This window comes from Rhinichthys klamathensis, unplaced genomic scaffold (assembly GCF_029890125.1).
Source record: "Rhinichthys klamathensis goyatoka isolate OS25496 unplaced genomic scaffold, OSU_Roscu_1.1 h1tg000001l_1, whole genome shotgun sequence".
Taxonomy (NCBI): domain Eukaryota; kingdom Metazoa; phylum Chordata; class Actinopteri; order Cypriniformes; family Leuciscidae; genus Rhinichthys; species Rhinichthys klamathensis.
In genome coordinates, this window is record NW_026606555.1 from 4,373,004 (window position 1) to 4,399,763 (window position 26,760).

General features: G+C 36.2%; 1 protein-coding gene across 2 annotated transcripts in view; it reads left to right on the top strand.

Moving 5' to 3' along the window:
- The window catches only part of nt5dc1 (5'-nucleotidase domain containing 1), a 65,817-nt gene that overhangs the window by 9,919 nt on the left and 29,138 nt on the right, over positions 1-26,760 (top strand). The window lies entirely within an intron of this gene.

Genomic DNA, 26,760 nt, shown 5'->3' on the forward strand with positions numbered 1-26,760 from the left:
GTTATTTTTAGAATTTTGATGACAGGAAAGTGTCAGAGAAACAAAACTGGTGAAGTGGAGTTCTATGCTTGTCATTATGGTTAATACATAGCTGTCAATCACATGTTCCAATCATTTGCCTGTGCTGTTTGTCTTTGTGGAGTTTTAAAATGAGTTAAACAGATCATAAGGATTTACAGTAACACCATGCAATTTTTTTATACTATTTTATAAAAATCTATTTTAATCTATTCACTATTTTAATATGAAATATTGCGTAATAATTTAGTGGTCTTATGATATTTAATTGGAAGATGATGATAATTTTGGTTTGCACCAGTTATTTTGAACATTCTTCTTTTTAAAAAATTAATAATCAGTAAGTTCAAACCTGTAATTTTGAAGCAAAAAGGTTTGCCATTTGGCATGTTTTCTATGCATCCGGTATATTTTATTACAATTTTTCTTGAGTATCTGATTTAGAAGCCGTTCAGTTTTGCAACCACCAGCGGAACTATGGTCCTCCTGACAACCACATTTAGTAAAATAACAGATCTGAAGAGTTGGAAGTCTCTCTTTCAGTCAGTTCCTCATGCCGTCTCTTGAACCAGTAGAGAACACTGCACAGTGGCGTTCATGTTTACTTCTTTTGATGGCAATTTTGGTTGGCTTATCAATTTTAGCATTTCAGTCTAAAAATAATGTTTTTTGGTTGTTGTTGCTTTTTTGTGTGATTCCCACACGAGGACAAGGACTTCATTTGCTTGTGCATCTGAAAGGAGTCTGTTTGTTTTTGCTTATTTGTGTTCCTTAATTTTCAGTTCTGGAACACTTTGTAGACAATATTTTTTATTTTTTAAAGTTATATTTTTGGGCTTTTGCTTTTTTTAAATAGGACCGTTTGAGAGAGACAGGAAGCAGGATTGAAGGGAACAGGATCAGGAAAGTACCTCAAAAGCGTTTTGTGCAATATGACTGAATGCTGTCCGCGAGTCTATAGCTCTGGTCAGAATAATAATCATCATAAGTAGGGGTGTCACGTTATATGGTCGATAACTAGAAAATTAAAGTACCGTAATATTATATCATGCCGATAATTTTGAGGAAAATGTTTATCGATAATCAGTTCTGGTATATTTGCAAGACAACATGTTTTTATTTGCGGCTTCTCTCCTTGTCTGATGGTCGCATCGAAGCATGTGTTAGTAGAGCGTTCATTGTTCGGTTCCGGCTGAATAGTGATAAGTCATTATGTAGTTGCCTGCTTTATTGATATCACCTGAAGTGTAATTAAGAAGATTAAGTCGTTATATATTAGTTGTTAATTTTGCATGCCAATGCTGCTATAGGAGATTCTGCAGTGCTGTGATACTCAGATTTTATGAAGTCATTATACAGAAAATATTTTGACGGATCACTGAGACATCAAGAATCAGCGTATGAATCGCAACAATGGTGACAATAAAAGAAAAATCCTGATCAACTCTAAACTACTATAAAGTTAAAAAAGGCTTTGTTTATTATCGCCATTGTTGAGATTCATATGTTGATTCTTGATGTCTCTATACTCCTAAATAAATAGACCAGCTCAAAACATTTTCTTTATCATAAATATTTATCAGATTGTTATACTAATGCCTCAATATTTCAAGGGTCATGTGAAAAAGTATTACATTAATCACAGACTTTGTATAAAACTAAAGGTCCATCTATATAATGTAATCTCAGCTAATATATACTCAGAGATTTGACTGTCATATCAGTGAATCAGGACACCATATGATGACTATAACATCATCAATAAATTACCAACATCATCTGATGAGATTTTCTCCTGATTTTATTGCCATAACAAATGTGTACCAAATACACAGTTAAAGCAGCCAGAGAAATGTTAATGTTAAAAACTCAAGGGTCATGAGCCCAACTAAAGCAAACACTGATCTCAATCATGGTGACATCAAATTTCTGTTAAAGTTTTTTGCACTTTATTTAAATTAGCATATTTTACTTTAACTTTATGGTTTTTGTTTGGCAGCCGCAGCTGCCAGTCATTTGACCCTTTTTAAAAGATTTTTTTAAAATGAAGGTATTTGATCATAATAATGCAGGAAATATCTGTAAAATAACAGTGTTTTCAGTTTATTTAATTTAGGACGTTTTACTTTAATGTTACAGTTTTTTGGGGGGCTGCCAGTCATTTGACCGTTTTATCATTTAACTGTTTTGTTACTGTTTAATTACAGATTATATTTGTAATTTTGCATACATTTTTATGTAATTTAAGAAAACAGAAAAAATACTGTATGAAAAATACAATCAATTTTCTGTATAAAAAATTGTGAATTACTGGAATTTGTCATTGTCACAATACCAAAAATACAGCTGCATTTTTATTTTACATATATTATTTGTAATTTTACAGTGTTTTGAGTACAATTTAAATTAAAGAAAATGATCGTCAAAAAATCAGTTATTTTCTGTAAAATTTGGATTTTTTTTACAGTGTAGTGTACTGTATACATACCGTTTCATTGTCTGTTTTAAATCTGCATCTAGTGTCCCGCTCACGTGTTAAAATAAACTCCACGAGGCGTCGGTGATTTCGCCTCTAGAGGCCACTCTCGTACTGTATAATGACAGCAGACGGACCCTTCTCAGCCACAGCAACGGACACAACCCGGATAAACCATCGGTATGGATTTTTGTTCTGATTGTTCCAGCAATCAGTTATCGGTGCTGATTAATCGGCAAAATAAATAAATCAGTCGACCTCTTTTAATCACAGTCATTTACTGTAAGTAATAATGTGCCATTTTCACGGTAGCACCTGGTTTCGCTTATTACTTCTTGACACGTAAATACAGTAGAATATCTAAAATGGCATATCTTTACTTGCAGTAGATGATCAGATGCTAACTACAAAGATGTTTTAACTTTGTCTTCCTATTGTAGTTATTATACTTATGGAAGCATTGCTGATGAGCGTCTGTAAACGAGATCAAGTATGTGCGCACACACATACCGTGCATAAACAGTCTACCTGCCAGCCTAAATATTATACCATGTACACAACCGTTCAAAAGTTTGAACTATTACGATTTTTTGCCATGTTTTCATGCTCAACTAGGGTGCATTCATTTGATCAAAAATACAGTAATGCTGTAAAAATATTGCATTACATTTTAAATTAACTTTATTATATATTCATCTGCTTTAGTAAATAATTTATTCCTGTAATGGCAAAGCTGAATTTGTATCATTATCCAGTCTTTAGTGTAACATAATCCTTTCGAAACCATTCTAATATGCTGATTCAAAACGTATCTTATTATTATCTCATGTTGAAAACAGTTGTGCTGCTAAGTGTTTTTGTGGAAAGTTAATACTGTTTTTACTGTGTTTTTGATCAAATACAGCTTTTGGTGAGCATTAGAGACTTTTTTAAAAAACATTAAAAAAATTATTGATTCCAAACTTTTTCTATTGTGTGTGCAGTTGTTTTATGTTTGTTACATTTACCACATTTAAATTATTTTTACATGTGTTTTAAGTTCTATTGTATTCTGTTTAGTGCTTTAATGATTATAAATACTGGGAGAAATGAACATGATACAATTTCTGCTAGTTTAATGTAATATATTTGTAGGGGGTTAAAAGTAAAAAAGGAAATTGTCTGTATCTTTATTGACCACAATGAGCTGTGAACCATCGGAATCTGCCCTATACCCCTAATAAAAGTGTACACTGAAGATTCCCTACATATTGATATACCAAAAACTTTGATAATCTCTTGACTGATTTAAGAAGCAGAAGCAGCCCAGACAGGGTTCCCATAATGAGTTCTGCTGTGGTTCACCCAGAGCCGTCAAGAGTTTAAGTTTTGCTGTCTGGTGAGGTAATCTACCTCCTCCCTGATGTGGTCTTGGAAAAACTTAATGCTCATTTACTAAGCTTCTATATATAGAAAAATACACCACTGTCACTTTCCTTATGCGATACCATGTGATTTCCATATGTGTGCTTGCACTATGTTGAATCCCAACAGTTGCATAGCTACGTCTGTTTAAGCCCATTGTCTAACTTAATCATTATGGAACAAAAACAAAAATGCCTCAAACCAGTACACATATATGAGTGTCTCGTATAAAATGATCTCATAGGCCATTTGTTACAAGCACTGGCTATGTTGTACCGCCCATATTCACATAAAATAAACAGAAAGATAAGCTCATGATTTCAGCAGTCACAAAGCACAATACATTACAAGTCAATGGAGCATGAGGATGCTTTTTCTGCATAAAATGAACAATGCAAATCAGTGTACTGGATGATTTATGAATATGTGTTGTCTCATGTTTACATGTCATCTGGTTGTTTGTCAACATGGTTAAAATAGAAGCCAGGACTGGATAGTATCTTGTTGGTACAGTATCTGGCAGATTACTATGGGATGAATATAGTATCAAAATGATTAACACGTGCAAGCACAGATATCAATGAACTTGATTAATGTTGCAGATATGTTTTACTATCCACAACCAAATTCCTTTCAACTTGCGTGTGCAAAATTCAAAACTGAATGAATGTGTTGCAATTTGTACAAATAGAGACATTTTTGTGATTACAAATGTTTTCCTTTGTATTAGTGTATCATAGTTTGCGCATGCATCAAAGAAGATGTGCATGTGTGGATCAGGTGACGCGCGTGCATTCATTGACGTCTTTTCTGAGTCAATCTCATTTGATTCATTTGGATTTTGAGACTTTCTTTTCGCAGTTTTTAAGCATTTCACAACCCACACACAAACAACTACAAATGAATAGGCCTGGTGCTAGTTATTAATGTGTGCACAACTACACATCTATTTGACAAATTCATAAATGTGCATCACTACATTTAAACTAATACAATACAACTTGTTCGTGCAAAATCCAGAATCACATGAATGTGCAGCATTTTGTACAACTAGAGCCATAGTTGTTAATACAAAACCTCGATTTTGTATTAATGTAGCTCAGAATTTGCGCATGCAACAAGTAAGATGTGCAATTGTGGATCAGGTGACACGCGTGCATTCACTGACTCGTTTCTGAGTCGATCCTTTTTGATTCATTTGGATTTTGAGTCTTTCATTTCGCCGGTTTAGCCTTGCACGATCCACACACACTGTCTTTATCACATTTATTATAGAAGTGCACGATATAGAAAATGTTCCATTTAAAAAAAAAACTTTTGAATGCATATCCACTATGTGTGAGATAAGAATAAAATAGAGTACGTACGTCTACATTAATCTGGATGCATTTGAAAACAGCCTTTTCATTTCAAAATGCTCCCTGTCCACACTAGCATTTCCAAAAGTGGCTCATCCAGATTGAAACATTTAAAAATGATTAAATCGCCTTACTCTGCATGTGTAAAACATGCTAAAAGTTCACAAGATGATAAAAAGAGAGCAAACATAATAAAGTTCTCACACTATTCTTCTGGCATGATCATTTTATTAGCAAAATATCCCAATACTCAGTGTTGCGTCGAGGTCGCACTCAAAATCGCATGGTCTAAAACGCAATTTTCATCATGTTTTGCCGCAGGACAGCAATTACAAGTACATTTTCAGTCATCTTTGCAGGAATGCCATATGAAGACTGAACCAAGGAACATTTATCTTCAGCAACGCTATGAAAGCATATGGCAGACACAACCATGGATATCTATGGGTTCAATATGCGTCACGACTAAACATGCGTTTTCAAAAACCTCCGTTTTTCACAGTCAACACTACAATGCATAAACGGCGTTTTCAAATTTATCCACTCGTGAGAACCTTTTGAAAAAGCTCCGTCTTTGTTGACAAAATCGCCGTCTCAATGTGGACGGAAGGCCAAAACGGAGAGAAAAAGATAAATTTTCAAATGTAAACGTATTAGTGTGGACAAGGCCTGAAAGTTACCCCAGTTTTTTGTAACTGAGAGATGAGTTTATCCACTTGGATATCCGTAAACTTACCAGAGTACGTCGCACTACCTGCTTTCTGGAATAGGCCCTGGCACCAAGCCCCAATGCCCAATATCACCAATACTCTTTTATGAATGGGGAAAAATCCCCTGTTATTGGTCTCTACTACTACTACTTCTTCTTTCCACACTTTTTTGGGGTATAGGCCTTCAACCAGGGTTCGCCAGGCATCTCTATCTTGGGCTTTCCTCTCGACCTCGCTCCAGGTGTAACCCATCTTTTTGCAGTCCACCTCGAGGTCTCGGCGCTAGGTGTTTCTTGGCCTTACTCTTTTCCCTTTTCCTTGAGGATTCCAGGTCAGGGCTTGCCTCGTGATGTTTGATATTGGTTTCCTGAGGGTGTGGCCTATCCAGCGCCAGCGCCTCTTTGTGATTTCATCCTGTACTGGGAGCTGTGATGTTTTGTGCCACAGGTCCCTGTTACTGATGGTGTTTGGCCAGAGGATTTGGAGGATTTTTCTTCGACAGGTGTTGATGAAGGTCTGGACTTTACTGATAATGTTCGCATTTATCCTCCAAGTCTCAGCTCCATACAGAAGGACTGACTTGACATTGGTTTAAAAAAAAGAAAAAGATTTTACTTGTTTATTTGTTTGTTGATTTAAAAAGAGCTGGCTGGCTGTTTTCAGAGTGCTGGGAGGCAGATGCCTAGAAAAAAGAAAGACTAATGAAAGGCTGCTGAGTGTGGGAACGCTAAAGATAGTGGAAAAGGTAAAGATAGATTTATAAATTGATATAAATGTAACATTCAAATACACCCAGTGTGCCACTGAGGCATTTGTAATTTTATGGATGGAGGGATTGACGGAAGAGCTTCAGGCAGAGAGTTGTTGCAATTACAGGGATCAAAAGACAAACTGTGCCAAATCACAGCCGGAAGAAGAAGCTTAACCCAGCAACCCAGACACTCAGAATAGGAGCCGAGGCTCAGACGTGCCATCCACTCATGGCTTTCAGACATTAAGACATTTTGAAAAGCTCTTGCATTTATCAGGGTGTGCCGTTTTAATCAGATGTATATTTACGTTGCATACTTTTCAATATTCTGCATTGACAGGGACCAGAATAGGGTGGATTTATGCCAAACCAGGGACTAAACTAGACACTGTAGAGAATCATCCATCTTTCTGCAGGGTTACCCAATGGTACGTCTTCCACAGTGTCACGGTTTACTGTCTTTACTCTTCGTCCAGTTCCTAAACACTGGGCTGCCACACACACGTGACCATGCCCACCCAAGTTAAAGAGGACCCACCTGTCCTCAAAACATAAATGTTCATTCATCCTAGGAGCTGCTTGGCATGGTAGTGGCTCAGACTGCAGAGGAAACATTACTGCACAAAGGCACAGGTTCATGTTCAAATAAACACTTGAATGGACCTATTCATGAAACACAAGCAGGGTGGATTTCTGATTTATTATTAAGGTCCACTAAAATGGTTGAAAAAGTTTGTGTAAAAATGGTTTTACATATACACAATTATTTGTTTTGCTCCTGTTTCATAAATGTCTGAGAGATATGAGCACGTATATAGATATATATATATAGATGTGTGTGTGCTTGTTTGTGTTTTTATATATTCTCTGTAAACCTTGAAATCGCTGACCAGATTGTTGTTGCTTTTTTTCTTGATTTTTACACACTTAGAAATTATCTTCATTGAAGTAGCAAAACATCTTCTATATTTCCATCTGTTACTCAAGTAGTGGAGTTAAATCGTCTGTCAATGATTTATTTTTCTTTTGGCTTTTACTTTGACTTATTTAGACCTACTATTTAAAGAGACACTTAAGTAATTATTTTGGAAAAGTCAACAATGTTAAAAAGGTGAAGGAAAACATTTTTCTCCTCTCCTATTTTGGACCGACCCTCCAGCTTCTAAAGTCCAGAGACTGCATAAATGAAAACTTGTCTGAGAAAAGAATGATTGACGGTATGTTGGGCTAGAGTCGAGAACTCTTAAAGATAGTGTTGACGCATCTTGTTTGCCAAAATGGATGCTTCACATGTCCAGCAGTTGTTTCGTGTGCCAAGGTCGTTCAGGGCTCCAGACTAACTTTTTGCCTTGGTTGCACTGTTGCACCTAACTTTTTTATTTAGGTGCACTCAATTTTTTCCTCATCTCGCGTCACCTTTAACACCACAATTTCAAGGTCACCTTTTTATCACGCTCCATATATTCATATGTATTATGTAAATGCTTTTAAACAAGAATAAGGTGTAGTTTTTTATTTTTTATTTGAAGCACAATTATGCTGTATATAAAAATAAAAATCTTTAAAAAAAATGTAAAGTGCTGTTTTTACATTGTTTAAGTTAGGGCAGGGTATTGACACAAATTTCACAATTCGATTCAATATTGATTATTTTGGATATCAGGTACAGTACATGGCAAATTTTCTCAAGAAAAAACAAATCTCAACTAATGCTGTAAACTGGGAGTCAGTTGTAGCCTATATGCTTCATTAGCCTACTATAATAATGAAGGTAAAAATTACCTGATTTGTACACAAACACTTAAATTACACTTTTTTTATAATAATAAAGTTATATGAAATATAAACTTTACATTTCATTTAAATGGTGGCTGCATTAAAAACTTGCCAGATTTTTTTCAAACAACATGCATTAAATATTGAAAAACGTTAAAAAATTATAATGAATATGTAATATGGTGCATATATTAGCACAATGCTCCTCTAGAGTTAATTTTTCTAGCTGACTAACGAGTTTATGGGCACTGGATATGTTTTTTCTGAGGTAAATGTGACATTGTTTAGAAGCGTTTTACACGGTTGAAACACTGACTGAGCGATTCCATGTGAAAGATACGGATTTCGATAAGTTGTACTCTATCTTTTAACACACTTTCAGATGCTCGTTCATGTTTATTTCGCGCTGTAACTGGTATTCTTAAGGCGGAAGAGGAGATCATGTGCGCTCCGCGCTGCTGCTTTTGAGCTGAGCCAGAGCGATCTCACGACACAGCGTTAAAAATCGCAATGATCTTTGTGCTTTGTTACTATTGATATGAAACAAAGTCTCAGATTTCAATTTAGGTCCATTTTCTTACGAAATTCAAAAACATAAATACCGTTTCATATCAATAGTAACAAAGCACAAAGATCATTGCGATTTATTGGATGGGATGCTCGCTACAATGTTCCATTCATTCATCAACTGAAAACAGCATAGCCCAACGGTTCGTAAAAATCAATGAGAATCGATTAAAATCGAGAAATCAATATTTTTTACCTAGTTCAAGTAGCCTACATTTTTAAAAGTTTCTTCGTCGTCTGTTTTCTTGCGTTTATTTAGCTGATGCTGCTGATTGCCGTAACTGATTCTCTGGTGCTCACGTCACAATTTATTTTAATCACACAGCACGGAGCATTTTAGTCCTACAGGAATATCTGAACCACAGCCAATCAGAGGCAAAGACCCGCCAAATCTCTATCTCTGATTGGTTTAGACCACGATATGATCCAACCATGCGTGCAAGGAGAACAAAAGACTCGTTTTATATTTGTGGAGAGGCAGCGGATGCGATCATGCGAGAACGTTAGGTGCACTGGTGCGACCTAGGAAAAATTCTCATCGCACCCTTACAAATTTTGGTCGCACTCTAGAGCCCTGTCGTTGCTGGCTGATGTGCTGCTTTTGTGTCCTGGGACAATTAACTGTGTGTTGAATACTTGAATAAATGTGGAAGTTTTCAAGACGATGCTTACTACCATTTTAGCTTCTGTGTTTGTTTACATTTGTGTTGTCGGTAAACAATTTTGCCCTTTAGTGTCACATAATGATTGTCTCGCAATGACCATTTGGTCTTCCTTTATGGAGATGTTACAGTGACCGTCATGGAGTTGGAGAAGCTGACTTTGACCCTTAATGAGAGGCTATTGAGTTGAGTCAGGCCACCATGGAAAGACCCAGCTCACTGATGTGAGGGTCACTATGAAGCCTTGAATTATTCTTCCTTGAATAAACCAATAGCTGGCTAGCCAAAATGCTGTAATTGCCATAGACTCTAAAATGGTCCTGTAATAACCATTGGTAAAGGCGTTGGTTGTGTGGTGGATCCAACATCAGTTTTAGCAGAATTTAAAGAAGTAAGTCTACGTAATTTTCTGAAATGTGTCTCTTATTCTCTCTCTAACTCTCTGACAGCAGATAAGGTGGCCAGTCTGGTTTGCAGTTCTGTTCATACACGGCTAGTTTTGAAAGTCATTAAAAAAAAGTTTGGAGAGCAAGTTCAGTTAATATGTAGCATCTTTTGTGTTGAACAGAACGACATTTCAATTAGTTGTGTGTCAGGTCATTTACATATGTGACATCAGCACATGCTTCAATCCCATTTTAATAAAGCTGTTCATCTGATGCATATGTACATTAATCCAAATTAAACATTCTCACACTGAAAGTGCTCAACCTTTGTCATTCCCTCTTTACATGTTTCTCTCTCTCTTCAATCTTTACCCTAGATTAGGAATTAATCCTGAGTATTCATGGTTTGCTGATTGGCTGAACACAGCATGTGACTTGTTTAAAGAACACTTTGTCTCTCTTTTACACATCACACAGTGTCCAAACCAGATGTGTTGCGATAAGATTTCAGTGACAAGGAATTTGCCCTGTCCACACTAGACTTGACTTGACAAAATCATTCAAAAAAATCACAGCCAATAACAACAGCCTGTGGGAGGAGCTCTCATACATATGGCACAATTTTAACATTATACTGAGTAGTGAAACACTGAGTTGACAGTTTAAACGTTCTTGTTTTCTTTACATTTTTAAGATCTGAATGATCTAATTATCCATTGTTGCTTTTAGTAAGGCTATGAAGGTCAAGATTCAAACTCGCATTCAAATCTTTTAACATTAAATAAGCACAAATTTGGTACCAGACGACTAAACATGCGGTTCCAGCCGCATTTCTAAAATATAATCGCATATATATGTCACTATTTGACATTTCGATTTCCCCTTAAAGACAGAAATGAAATACAGCATGTAAAATCTAATGTTTCTGTAAATGAACAAAGCACATGAATATTTGATGAGGCAAGCGCTGTTCAGTTTAAGAATGAGTGTTTGTTGCAGTATAGCACACTGACACCAAAATGTGGGATTATTCCTGCAAAAGCAGTGCTAAACCTGCTCCAGAGGATTTCATAACCCAGGGATAAAAGCGGTGCAAACAATACTGAAAGCTTTAACAAGTTGGAGAATGAGAATGCCTTTTGTTACCTGGAGCTCAAAAATAGCACCAAATTGCTTTCAAAGGGTGATTTACCTTCTTTTACTCTATACCTTTAGGCCTTAGGGTTTAAAACACGATGTCCATTTCAGATGAAAGAGCTTAATTTGAGATTCTGGTGATTAAACAAATTACCCATAATTCTCAGAGGAGCCTTTTTATGTTCTCCATAGTGTGTTTGTTAGACCTTGTAGATTTAACCTCAAACACATATGGGAGAAATGGGCTAGAGAACAATATTTCTTTGTGTGTATATTTTGAGGGCCACGGTCCACTTGTGTAGATTTGCTGAAGGGTTGCATCAAAATGATATTGTGTGTGGCGGTCTGAGTTGTCGGGCCAGTCGTGGTTCTGTTCTAGAGCTCTGCACAGTTGTCACCCTGTTTTCCTCTCTATTTAAAGGCAAATGTTCCACCCCAAATCACATGTGGGGAGAACACATATAATTATGGCATGCTTTGTTTACATCCTTATTTTCTCCTTCTGTGTACATTGAAGGATTTTCTGCGAGAGGATGATGAGTCATGAATGTCAACCTGTTGTCTCTCAGGAGGATTTTTGATGTTGTTGAATATGAAGACAATTATGTTTGCTTCTGTGTAAAAGCATTACCCACAATGCTTGTTTCTACTTCTGTTTGGCCACAGCAGTTATTTCTAAAAAGACCTTTGCATTTGATTGTCTACAGAGGTACCGCTGGGTCACAGTGGTAAACTTGCAATAAACTGTTGAGTTTGATTTTTGAGTTTGAAAATGAGTTTTGAGACACTGAAGTGTCTTCTGCTCACCAGGCTGCGTTTATTTGATCTAGAAATATAATAAAAGCAGTAATATTGTGACATTTTATTACAATTTAAAATAACTGTTTTTTGTGTGAATATATTTTATAATGTAATTTATTCCTGTGATCAAAGCTGTATTTTCAGCATCATTACTCCAGTCTTCAGCGTCACATGATCCTTCAGAAATCATTCTAATCTGATGATTTGATGCTCAAGAAACATTTCTGATTATTATCAGTGTTGAAAATGATTAAAATTATCACTGCTGTGCTGCTTAATATTTTTGTGAAAACAGTGATGCATATTTTTTTAAGATTCTTAGATGAAATGATAATTTAAAACAGAAAACTTTTTTTAATAATCTTTGTAAAGTAAATATCTTTACTATGACTTTTGACTAATTTAATGCGTTCTTGCTGAATAAGTTTTTATTTCTTTCAAGAAAAAAAAAAAGAAAGAAAAAAGAAAATATATATATTACAGACCCCAGACTTTTGAACGTTTGTGTATCTTCTATCAATCTTCAGCTGTAGATGTGAAAAGTGATCATGTGACCAAAACACGTTGACATGGCAACTTTCCCACTGTTTATGTTTTGCCGCATGAAGCAATGGAACCGTTATGAAATTCTTTTTATGACCCTAGTAATTTAACAGTGGAAAGTTGTTAGTCTCCACTTTGTCTGGATTCATTAAAGAAAGAAAAAGAATACAAACCACTTCTACATAAATACAACTTGGCTATAGTGCTGTTAAATCAACAGTGTTATACTAATCACTAGGGTTGCCAAACGTCCCATATTGAAATATAAAATGCTGTGTCCCTTATTGAATCACTACAACAACAAAAAAAAGAAAAATCATATACAGTAGTGGCCAAAAGTGATGTGTGGCCTAGGGAAATTTGCATCTTCACCTTTATTCAAATATTACTAAAAATGTGTGTCACACTTTATATTAGGTGTCCTTAACTACTATGCACTTAAACAAAAGTATGATGTACTTATTGTGTTGATGTTATATTGAAAAACACTTTTGCTGCTATTGAGGTGGAATACGTCAAAATCCCTTTCAAGGAAAGGCGGCCATATTTGCACCTCCTCCGGGCAACTACGTATTTCAGGCATCAAAGACCAAGTCCTATCTATTTGAATGAGGGAATCCTGAAATCTCAAAAACTGCTAGCCGAACTCACAATTAAATAACATATTTCAAATCAGCAACAAAATCTGACATGAACTGTCCCATAATTTTTTTCAATCAACAGATTAATTAATTGTCAAAATAATAGTTTGTTGCAGCCCTAGGCTTTACTCATGTCACAGTCACAAACCGTGATTTGTTACTCGCTAGTCAATTACAGGTGGCATTAGAGGGAGGGACATTTCACATTCTAGAGAAAACAAATCTGTCATCAATTAATTTGGTAATTCTTACTGGAGAAAGACTGCAAAGTTTAAATGCATATACTGTATCTGCTAAAAGTTCTACATGAGTACATGAGCTTACATGACCTTGCCCCAATTTATAGGGTTGTGCATATACAGTATACACAGTTAGTGAAGTGAACTAATGTCAAGGTCCCTCAGTTCAACATGGCGGTAATTGGCTCTGGGTGGGAACGTACACAGCATTACAGTTTATGTAAATACTGGTTGATGTTGTTTGGGCTTTAGTCTCTTTAGCACTGGCTATGAGATAAGTGTGCCAGCTTTGTTATTGTTCGATCAAACGCAGGCCGAGGACCTAGTGTTTAAAGTCAAAGTAAAACAGGAACAGAGTTCATTTTTGCAAACATATTTGGCAATATTTGTTTGTGGGGAGGGTGAAGCGATTATTTATTTTATCAAATTGGGCCGGGTTTGAATGTGTTTGTATATTGAAATAAGCTAATGATTCTGTGTCATGCAATATCTGGACCTTGACCCTGGGCACGAATTTCAAAGCAGATCATTTCGTGACCGCAGTATGGGGGTGGGCGATATGGCCCAAAAAAGTATATCACGATAAAAATGTTCAAATCAGTCGATATCGATAATTATCACGATAAATGTCAAATCTTTAATTCACTCAGGCTGATTTTTGCTCCTGAGTGACAGTGGTAGAAACATGACAAACACTTCATGTTTTTTTATTTACACTTTCCCAGTCATTTTTCTTAACAAAATAAATATCTTAACCCTCTGGGGACCAGAAACGCGCCGGCGCGTTTTGCCGTTTTTTTTCACATAGCAGAAAAATAGACTTAAAATACTCTGTTGATTTTGATCGTACATATAAGTGTTATACATCAATCGATCCTGTTAATTGTCTATTATTTTTCTGTATACTCACAATAAAAACAAAGTTTTGTGCTTTTTGTCAAATAAAGAAAAATAAACATGATGCGAGTTTTGCCTTCTCTCTGTCAGTGCAGTCCATTCTGAAACACGTCCGAAAAATTAACTCTAACTCTGCAAATACTTGTCATACAGGCACGAGAGATTTTTCTTTATGAAGCTTGAATTCTCTTCTTTTCAATGAAGTAATTTATATAAAAAACAAATATTCTCAGTTTATGTAATCTGTATGAAAAGAGAGTGCTGTCAGATTTTTTTCCCCCAGCTCATTACACTTCATTACGCGTTAATCTGACACGCCCACGGAGGACGCGCGCTATTCAAACGCAAATGTTGAGGCAAGCCATGACAATGCCCACATCAGCCGTTCCACCGCGGCGGTAAAATGTGGGGTGTATTTTCTGCCTTTTACCGCCAAGAGGCGCTACAATCATAGACTCTGAAAAGTGTTTGTTTATTCTCTCTAATGTGTAATCTGCCGCCGCACCACGGCTCATTCAGAGCGATTGAAAGCTGGTAGCAGATGAATTCAACAAGTGAAACGTAGTTAAAATAATTCATAATCACAATACTGAAATTAGGCTACTGAAATGAAATTGAATAAATAATGAAAAAATAAAACATTGCCCACAGACGTACAGACGATAGTTCAGTGGTTAACGCAACAACACGAGCTTCGAGGAGCTTCAATCGACCCGAGATCGAATCTCAATGTAGCATACATGTTGTTAACCGATTTTGGCCAACAGAGTTTATATTTAACCTTCTTGATGCTTAAATAGCTAACTGTTTATAACTGTTTACTTATTTAAAGTCAAGAGTTTTGTTTAATTATTATTACAACATAAATTTGCTACATTCCTGGAACCGCAGCGCTGCACAAAGGACATAAACTGATGAAGGAAGATTGTCAGCCGATTGCATCAGAAAATGAAAATGAAGAAGCACGTCTTTAGTCTGCTAAATTATTGTGTAATGTAAAAGAACACTAAAATTACTTAAGTTTGAAACCAAGTTCGAACATTTCAAGGTTTAAATAAAGTGTCGGGACAGTTTTTTTTTATTTAAAACAGGGTTGCATCGGGTTTAGAGTTTATTTCTTTTGCGATGCAAAATAAGAAACACTAGGCTAATCTTATTCTTGCGACATTTTAAATTTGTATTGCCAAAGAAATTACAGCTAAATTAAACAATTAAAACAGGCCTACAAAACGAAAATTGTCCAAAGCAACATAATTAAATTAAAACATGCGTTTTTCTTTGCCTCTCTCGCGCTGGATCTCTTTTTAACAAGTTTATTTAGTCTCCCTCGCTCTCCATATGAAAGAGGAACATTAACACCTAGGCCTATTGTCCTGCGCGCTGGATACAGCACTGAACTGTCCCTCCAACCCCCCACCGGCTATCGGAGTCTGAGGCTGATTTAACACAAAGAGAAGTCGCAATTCACACTTAAATCGCTTTTCTAGACAGTGTTGATAATGAAGGAATTAAATGATTTAAGTTACATGTAGCCTAGTGATATTTCTGTCATAAAAGTTTATTACTAAATATTTCATTATTTCAGTAATTGATGAAATAAAACTGGTTTGGGCCAGCTTTTTCCAAGCAAAACTAAATATAATATGAAAAAACGCATGTTAATTTGTTGTCATGAACAAAATGTTCAACTCAATATTAAATTCTACAGGGATCTTTGGATCCTTACAACCAGGCATGCAATTTGTGAATTAAGTTTTTTTTTTTCTTTATTATTCAAATAAATATCGAACCACGGTGCTTCGTGGTAATGCTGCTAAATTAAATAACATGTATAGAATAATTATGAACTTAAATGAAACAATATCGCAACATTTCGACAAATACATTATTTGATCTGTTTTTACATTTTAATTCAGGGCGATTTAGCCTGCTAATTAGAGCGAGATTTTCACCCTTGTCTTGTCATTTTCTCATTGGGAAGCGCTTACATAGGCTACATGTTTGAGTAGATCCTCTGTACCTCTCGTTTTCATTATGGATTACATAATCAGATAACATTTATTAGCCTGAATATTTAGACATTTAAAGGTTTTAGACATAGCCGATTTCTTATAGTGACTGAACTGAAGTGGCTTTCGGTTCATTTTTGTGACGCGCAGTTCCCGGAGACAGAGACGACAGAACTTTTGTCGTTAGCAAAAGTTCGAATAAAACCCGACTTTAGAAAAATGCATAGGGCCACTCGGCGTGGTCTGCCAAAACACTTAATTATAAACTTCAATATTTCATTCAAAATAATCTCAAAACGCTTTGTGAAATTTTGAAAAGCCGTGCATGCATTAAGGCCACTGGAACTAATGAACAACTGAAACGCTGGTTTTGATTTTATTGTTTTTCGTTTAAACGTGCTTGTTGCATATCTCTATTTTATATTTGATATGGTCTATTGGTGAAGTAGCCTATAGCATTGATTACTGTGGAGGGAGGGGTGTGGGGATTCAAATAATTCAGCAGAAGCAGGGATGTTTAGACCAGAAGGAAATCCCAGTGCCCCCTGGCAAATCACACTTTACTTAAAACCATGTTTTTAAAAACTCTAGGTTGTAGGGAATCAAAAAAATAACAATAATACGCCTAATAAAAAAAATATATATATATAGGCTATATATATAAAATTACTTTTTTTACAGAACTGCTTTTGAAATTACGATTGGTACCCGATTGGTACAGATGCAAAGTCGTTCTGTTGGATACTATTGTTCCTAGTGTAAAATGGAAATGCATGGTAATTTTATTTTATAAATATAAGCAAAAAACTGTATGGTGTAACAGAGTTTTAGAGCTAGACAAATCTCTCTGCATTAATAAATATAAAATGTACAGTACACAATGTTTGTTCGAGATTCGAACCCGTGTCATCTTGATGATCGAACCGTAAGCTCTACCGCTCGGCTATTAATTTTCTCAGTGAGAAATGCCCAAACGTTTGTTTCTCAAATGAGCGAGAAAACGTTTTGTCGTTAGCCTGTGATTGTAGGCCTACTTTAGCCTACATGAATAAAAGTAGACCTTTTACAGTTTTAAAAGATGATATCTTATCTGTATGACCAACAATTACGCAGTAAGTTCTTTTAGCTGTTATGAGAAAAATAAATTCAAATGAACGCGCCGCCGCGTTTGCCAAACTCTAATTCAACATGCCAGAATAAAGCCAGATTTTAGAATAATGCATAGCCACTCGGCGTGGTGTGCCAAAATACCCTAATTATAAACTTCAATATTTCATTCAAAACCATCTCAAAATGCTTTGTGACATTTTAAAAAGCCGTGAATGTATTAAGGCCACTGGAACCAGGATCGTAACTGAAACGCGCTGCATGTCTCAATACAGGAGCAGAAGCGCTGGTTCAGATTGTATTGTTTGTTGTTTAAACGTGCATGTTGCATATTTAAAAATATTTGTTTAAAAATAAATGTTTGTTGTAGGCTTATTTGTAAATTACCATAACTTGTAGAATTTCATCCTTACTGTTAATTGACATTAGCCCCACTTACGTTTTGATAAATGTCCCTTTGCTCCACCTGGCGGTCATTTCGCGAGCGACTTTGAAATGCGACTGGTTTATTTTTATTGTATTGGTCTACTTTAAAAAATAATACTTTATAAGACATTTATGGGAAAAGACTATTTTCTTTTCAAGATGTTTCCAACTGTAACTTTGAACCAATTCTGTAGAATGGCCCATATAGCATTTGACCAGGATTTGTTTCCAGGTATGACTAAAAATGTGCTTTTGGCTTTCATTTATATTTTGATTGTTTGTATATATATATATATATGTGTGTGTGTGTGTTTGTGTGTGTGTATATATATATATATATATATACTATATATATATATATATATATATATATATATATATATATATATATATATATGTAGGCTATATATATACAAGAAAGAATGCAATGACAATATATATATATATATATATATATATATATTGTCCTTGCATTCTTTCTTGTGTGACACCCCTGAATGAAAGGCTCATTATTATGCAGGGTCACTGTCTGAGAACCACTTAATTATTCATGATAGGGGTTGGGCCGTTCCGCCCATCCGCATATTGCCTTGGCAAACAAAAAAATGTTTTTCACAATTTAAAACAATCTATTGTTTTATGTGAATGATTAGGAAGGATGATTTTCAGATCATTTTGAAGCAAAAACTCTAGGCGACAACGTACATTAGTCAAAAGTCTTGTGGACACATATTTAGTATGTTTTTTGTGTCCTTATTTCAAAAACTTAATTTTTTAGTTTTTTCAATAACCATGCATAAACAATATTCCCTCAAAAATACAAACATGTACATACATGTTGCTCACACATTATGGTAGACCTGTTTGTGCTAAATAGAGTGTAATTTCACCTGTGCCATTAATATGTTTATAAGCAACTGAAAAAAGCACAAATGTCAGAGCATGTCAAAACATCTCAAGGACCCCAAAAACACCTTGGTCCCCAGAGGGTTAATAGAAAAATTAATTTCTTAGTTTCTGCATGTGACAGGTGATATTGTTAAAGCCACCTTATTTTGGCGCGAGGTCCTCGTCACACACTTGGCAGCACAGCCTTTGCGACGGTTCTGTTTTTGTCCCCATTTGGCAATTTTAACTCTCAACAGTTATTTAATACAAGCTAGACCTTTGGAGTTGCCTCTAGGGATGGCTGACGCGAAACAGTTGTTCCGAAGCTTTGCGAGATCCCGAAGCGCAGATGATTCGAAACACTGATCCGAAGCGTGATTCAAAACACCCACGTCACGTGACTACGGCTAAATGAAGCTTCTGAGTGTTTCATCAGGTGGAGTGCTCCGCCGAGTCAGGGTTTGATTGACAGGTCGGTCGGGAAAGATCACACTATCACACACAGTATAAAAGTGAAGTCAACGCATTTTCACATCGTGGGTTTTTGTGAAAGGAGTTTGGTTTTGAGGTAGCGGATTTTTGGTGATATAGTGACATTTATAGTGCGAATTTGTTTAGTTATATTTAGGCTTCCATTTAAATTTACACATTGACTGAGAGACAGAGTACATATAGTGACACATTAATAGATGCATAGATAGAAATATATATATATAGACAGATAGATTATTAGATATATACATGGATTAATAGATAGATACATATAATAGATAGATAGATAGATAGATAGATAGATAGATAGATAGATAGATAGATAGATAGATAGATAGATAGATAGATAGATATATTATTAGATATATACATAGATTAATAGATAGATGCATATAATAGATTTTCATTTTCATTCAGAGCCACAAATGTCAACATCAGGCCCATCATCATCATCATCATCAACACCAGTAGAAACACAGGACAGTTTATGGGAACATTTTGATAATCACATCCGTGAAACCCAGATGATACACAATGCTACAGCTGATGCCACAGTGGACGTGAAAAAATACCTCAACGATGCGTTTTTGCCCAGAACTCATGATCCCCTAACTTACTGGAAAGAGAGAGCAGTAATCTTTCCTCATTTGTATGTCCTTGCTAAAAAAATATCTTTGCATGCCAACAACAAGTGTCCCTTGTGAGAGGATTTTTTCAAAGGCTGGAGAAATTATCTGTAAAAAAAGAAGTAGGCTGAGTCCTTCGACAGCAGAGAGATTGATATTTGTGAATAAAAATCTATAAGAAAGTGAGACATTGTGGCTTGATTTCTTTTATTCATTTTTCATGACCAAAATAACATTATGCAATGTGAAGAGACTACAGGTTACAAGCTTCATATATTAGAAACATACAATAAAAAATAAAATAAAAAAAACAGTTTTTTATTGGCTCGTTGTATTAAAAATCAAAGTTGTTTCAGATCAACACCTGCAAGTGACCACTAGGTGTCACCGTGGAGACGGGTGTCGGATTGATTCGAAGCCTCGAAACAATATGGCACGTTTGCTTCAACTGTTTCATTGCTTCACGAAGCCTCGATCTGCCCATCACTAGTTGCCTCGCAGGTGGTCCTTGACCTGAAAATTTTGACAACTGTCCAAATATAATGAAAAAAAAAAATATATATATATATATATATATATACATTTTTCATGAGGTGTACCTACATACCGGTCACTGTCCTGCAGAGTTTAGCTCCAACCAGATCCAGAACACCTTCCTGGAATTTTCTAGTAATCCTAAAGACCTTGATTGGCTGGTTCAGGTGTGTTTAATTGGGGTTGGAGCTGAACTCTGCTGGATAGTAGCCCTCCAGGTACTGATTTAACACCTCTGCTCTTAGGAAAGTCTGTTGCCTAATTGGTAATCATGGATCCATGGTATCAACAATGACTCAATTGGAAATTAAAGTTAATTTTTGTTTCGGGGACAGGGCAGATTGATGGTGTCTTTCTTTTTTGAAAGTGGGCTGGAATTTTTTGTAAAACTGTTCAGTTGTCCAATCAAAACCCTCACCGCGCTCTCCCAGCAAATTGGGTGCTGAGACTTGTCTTTTTTAGTCAGGCAATACAAAAGGTCTGCAGTCTGAAATATATATTGTATATATAATGTAATATACAGGTCCTTCTAAAAAAATTAGCATATTGTGATAAAGTTCATTATTTTCCATAATGTAATGATAAAAATTAAACTTTCATATATTTTAGATTCATTGCACACCAACTGAAATATTTCAGGTCTTTTATTGGTTTAATACTGATGATTTTGGCATACAGCTCATGAAAACCCAAAATTCCTGTCTCAAAAAATTAGCATATCATGAAAAGGGTCTCTAAACGAGCTATTAACCTAATCATCTGAATCAACTAATTAACTCTAAACACCTGCAAAAGATTCCTGAGGCTTTTAAAAACTCCCAGCCTGTTTCATTACTCAAAACCGCAATCATGGGTAAGACTGCCGACCTGACTGCTGTCCAGAAGGCCATCATTGACACCCTCAAGCAAGAGGGTAAAACAGAAATAAATTTCTGAACAAATAGGCTGTTCCCAGAGTGCTGTATCAAGGCACCTCAGTGGGAAGTCTGTGGGAAGGAAAAAGTGTGGCAAAAAACGCTGCACAACGAGAAGAGGTGACCAGACCCTGAGTAAGATTGTGGAGAAGGACCGATTCCAGACCTTGGGGGACCTGCGGAAGCAGTGGACTGAGTCTGGAGTAGAAACATCCAGAGCCACCGTGCACAGGCGTGTGCAGGAAATGGGCTACAGGTGCCGCATTCCCCAGGTCAAGCCACTTTTGAACCAGAAACAGCGGCAGAAGCGCCTGACCTGGGCTACAGAGAAGCAGGACTGGACTGTTGCTCAGTTTTGCATGTCATTCGGAAATCAAGGTGCCAGAGTCTGGAGGAAGACTGGGGAGCAGGAAATGCCAAAATGCCTGAAGTCCAGTGTCAAGTACCCACAGTCAGTGATGGTCTGGGGTGCCATGTCAGCTGCTGGTGTTGGTGCACTGTGTTTTATCAAGGGCAGGGTCAATGCAGCTAGCTATCAGAAGATTTTGGAGCACTTCATGCTTCCATCTGCTAAAAAAGCTTTATGGAGATGAAGATTTCATTTTTCAGCACGACCTGGCACCTGCTCACAGTGCCAAAACCACTGGTAAATGGTTTACTGACCATGGTATTACTGTGCTCAATTGGCCTGCCAACTCTCCTGACCTGAACCCCATAGAGAATCTGTGGGATATTGTGAAGAGAAAGTTGAGAGACACAAGACCCAACACTCTGGATGAGCTTAAGGCCGCTATCGAAGCATCCTGGGCCTCCATAACACCTCAGCAGTGCCACAGGCTGATTGCCTCCATGCCACGCCGCATTGAAGCAGTCATTTCTGCAAAAGGATTCCTGACCAAGTATTGACTATTGAGTGCATAACTGAACATAATTATTTGACATTTTTTTTTGTATTAAAAACACTTCTTTTATTGGTCGGATGAAATATGCAAATTTTTTGAGACAGGAATTTTGGGTTTTCATGAGCTGTATGCCAAAATCATCAGTATTAAAACAATAAAAGACCTGAAATATTTCATTTGGTGTCCAATGAATCTAAAATATATGAAAGTTTAATTTTTATCATTACATTATGGAAAATAATGAACTTTATCACAATATGCTAATTTTTTGAGAAGGACCTGTATGTATATATACAGTAATTTATTGACTTAAAACAGGAGGTACAAAGACAAACGTTTCGTCTGTTCTGCCTTTGTCAGTGTAACAATTCACATTTTACTCCGTGATTATATCGAAAACAACCGTTCATATTGCGCCCAAAGAGAAAGGAAAAAACTACAAGAAACATGATAAATCAAAGATCTCAAAACTTGGCAAATACGCTAGTCAGATCAGATGTTGTGCGTCTTGACAAAAAAGCATACATACAAGGTTGGTTTTCATATCGACAATGTAAAAACGTTACATGCTTTTCTTCACAAAAACATGCTCTACACATTTTTTTTATTATTTACTTCAATGCCCGTTCCCACAGATATACTTTGGAAAAACTGTTAAGTTCTCTCATGATGAGAATTAGTGAACATACTGTAAATCAGCCATTCGAAGACGCGATGTCCCTTCTCCAGTTCTCAGACATTTCATTGATTATAATCACAACATTGAACAACTCAAATGCATAGGTATTGAGAAAGTGATGAATTTTCACCATGGTGGTAACATTGATAGGAAACGTTTACAGCGAGAGGCGTTTTGGATGTTTAATTTAAAGACTATGTCTCCTTTAGGTTTAAATGAAGACTTTGATTTATTGGGCCCTATCATACAGCTGGTGCAATGCGGCGCCGGGCGTGACGCAAGTGTTTTTTGCTAGTTTCAGCCCAACGCAGTTATCATTTTCACGTCCTGCGCCACGTTGTTTAAATAGCAAATGCATTTGCGCCCATCTGTGCGCCCATGGGCTGCTGATCTGAAAACGAGGTGCGTTCAGGAGCATTGATGGCGTGTTGCTATTTTGAGGCAACCGAAATAGACCAAAAAGTCAATGGTGCAATTTTGTTTGTTATTTAAAGAGCGTGTTAGTAATGTGCACCGATAGGCTGGTCCACAATAGGTGTACACTTTGTCCCGTAGATGGTCTACGCACTTTAACCTCGCGCACGAGCAGATCAGATTCCTCACTAGAGAAGTGTTATTTTTTCCGCTTGCAAATTCCGCCATGTAAATAATGAATCCGCCATGGCGCGAGCACCATTTTTCCCATCGATAAACTAGCAAAAGTGGATTCGGACACTAGTCCTAAATGCACTTGCGCCGTGCGCTTTAGACCATGCGCTTAGATCATTCAAATAGGACTCATCATGTTTCTTGTAGGTTTTTTCCCCTCTCTCTCTCTTTCTCTCTTTGGGCACAAAATGTATGAACATTGTATTGCTGTATTGCCTGATGTGTCATTTTTCCCATTGCATTTACAGTATCTGAAGTCTGTGAATCAATCAATTAAGCTACTTGATTATTATCACCCCATGATCTTTAATGTTCTTAATATAATCATTTTCATTTCATTTCATTTCATTTAGTTTATTTATATAGCACAAATAAACACAACAGAAGTTGACCACTGTGCTGTACATACAAGAAGAATAGAAATATAAAGTCACAACAATAATACAAAACTGACAAGCAAGAAAACACTACGTATGCATTCTTTATACCAGGGTTACGAGTGAAATGCGCAGTTAAAAAGATATGACTGCAGTTTGGACTTAAATTCATACATAGATGTGGCAGATCTCACAGATAAAGGAAGACTGTTCCATAGCCTAGGACCAGCCACTGAGAAGGCACGATCACCTCGCGACTTCAGTCTGGATTTAATCACTGAGTCAAATGTGAATTGTTACATTGACGAAGGTAGAACAGCCAAAACGTTTGTCTTTGTATCTCCTGTTTTAAATCAATACATTTATTTTAGTGCAAACCTTTTGTGCAAACTGTTTAGTTGCCCATGTTACCCATTACTTGACAGTTACTGCTGACAAAATGTTGAAGGGAAAAACCTAACTTGGATCTAAATGTTTCATCAGCATTATTTCAAATCCTATGTCAAACCTTGATGTTTCTGTATAGAAGTTAATCCTTTCCATTTGGATGGATTTTCCTTTGCCTGTCATCAACCTAAGTACTGTCTTTCCCATCTTCATGTTAATGACCATGAGAGAGTGAAAGTGTTTGATTTAGATGGAATTACTGACTTCTGCATCGTACTGACTCACACAGCAGTTAAAGTCATCACTGGTTAGGTTTAAGGGAGGGTTACCCACTCTAATCTCTGAAAGATATTTTGGGGAGAATATAGGGTTTAATTGCAGAGTCTTTTTTTTCAGAAGGATTGCCACAATCCATAGTGAAGATGTGCCAGATCTGAATAGGCTCCAGTATACCAGTTGATTTTTCCTAAATCTAATTGTTTTATTTTTGTCAGCATTTTCTCTATGACTGCTGATCACTGTTTACGGGCATGATTGTCTGGATGGCACGGTGGGGTTTGTTAGGTGTCCAAGCACAAAGTTTAAAAAATCAGGCATAAAGAGCTTTTTTTCTGCCTTGAATCAGAATCTGATTTGTCCGATCAACTTGAAAAAGTTGCAGTGTCTTTCTCCGAGTTTCAATCATTCAATATGGGTAATTCCCATATCTAAAAAAAGGGCAATTTATAAATTCTCTAGAAATCACAGCAGTGCTGAACTTCTGAACAATAGCGCTCATGTGATATAGCTTATTTATATACCTACTTTTCTGAACTTTCTGAATAATACCTGTACAAGAAGTTGGAGTCCCAATATAAACAGTTGTCCAAAACATTTAGACTTTAAGTTTTACATCACAGCCACTCACCGAAACAGTAGTTACTTAATATTTTATAATACTGGATTTAACTGCACTGACACTGTTTATGAGAACAAAAACTTGTTTCATCATTTTTGAGTTGCTGCTTAATATTTTTGTGGAAACCGTGATACTTTTATTCAGGATTCTTTGATGAATTAAAATCTCAAAATAACAACATTTATTTATTAATATTAATGCATGTCTTTACTGTCACTCTCGATGCATTCATGATGAATAAATATTAAAAGTTCAGCTTTTTTCTACCTTGAATCAGAACGTAGAGACTAAAAAAGACAATTTATAAATGATCTGCAAATAAGATTCTTTGACCCAAACTTGTGTTGGTAGAATACCTGCACAGTAAAATTTCATTACAAAAAAGGTGGGACTAGATGTGATGCATGTGTGAAACACTTTCCAAAATGCCTCTATTTCTCACAACTCTTTATATCCTTTAAAAAGTTAAACTTTTAAAGTTACACATCTCGAGAGTCCTTCCATTGTTGCCTAAACGCTTCCTAAGTAACATGTCCAATCAAAAGGAGGTAAACCAGTCTAATTATACAGACTTTCTTAAGAGTGGTTTGTCAACTAGCCTAGTTTGCATGATTCAGAGCATGTGTAGATATGTGTACGTGTTATTTTATAGAATAATACTATTCTCCACATCTGAAAGTCTTTGAGCTAAGCACAGAATCTGAAGACCTTTTCCTTCACTCCCAGAGATTTGGAAGCGTGGTTGGGGTTTCTGTAATGACAGATTGTTACGTCTACAGTTTTCCGCAGCCTCCGGGGACGAGTTAAGGGAAGACTTACTTTGGAACTGGCGTCTGAGACTCTGAAATCTTGACCAAATCCCACCCTTTAGCCCAACGCCCTGTTTAACTCTTTTGCCATTCATTCTTTTATTATGATATTTCCCATCCATTCAGTTTTTAATTGTACTTCTTGTACAATGTGTAGTTCTGCTTGGGGTAAGATCTTTTTTCTTTTTTATCTGAGGAAGAATAGCACATGCACACTGCACACATAGGAAATCAAAGACAACCTACAGCTTTCCAGAGAAAGAACTTATGGTTGAGCACTTGTGGTCACCAAGCATGACCTTTATTTTAACTTTATCTACTCCTGTACAATGACCATGGATCTCGGGTCTGTCTCTTGATTGTGTTTCAATTGCGGGAAACAGTGGAGAATTAATAAATGTGTGGAGTAAATTGTGTCAATGAGGTAGCGGTATCATCCTTTTAATCTAGCAAAACGCACATAATATTTGTCACATTACCGACCATGATTTTACAAAGGTCTAACATGTACAGCTACCAGTGACTGAAAAATTTGAAAAAAATGTATTTGCTTTTTTAATTTAAAAGAAAATTATAATTATGACTGGCCAAATGATTTTTTGTAAATATTTCCAGAAACTGATCAAGCTCACTATCCTTCTCTTCATCCTCTCAGAGCATTAGACATGTTTTTCTGGGGCTGCCACTGTCTTCTTGTC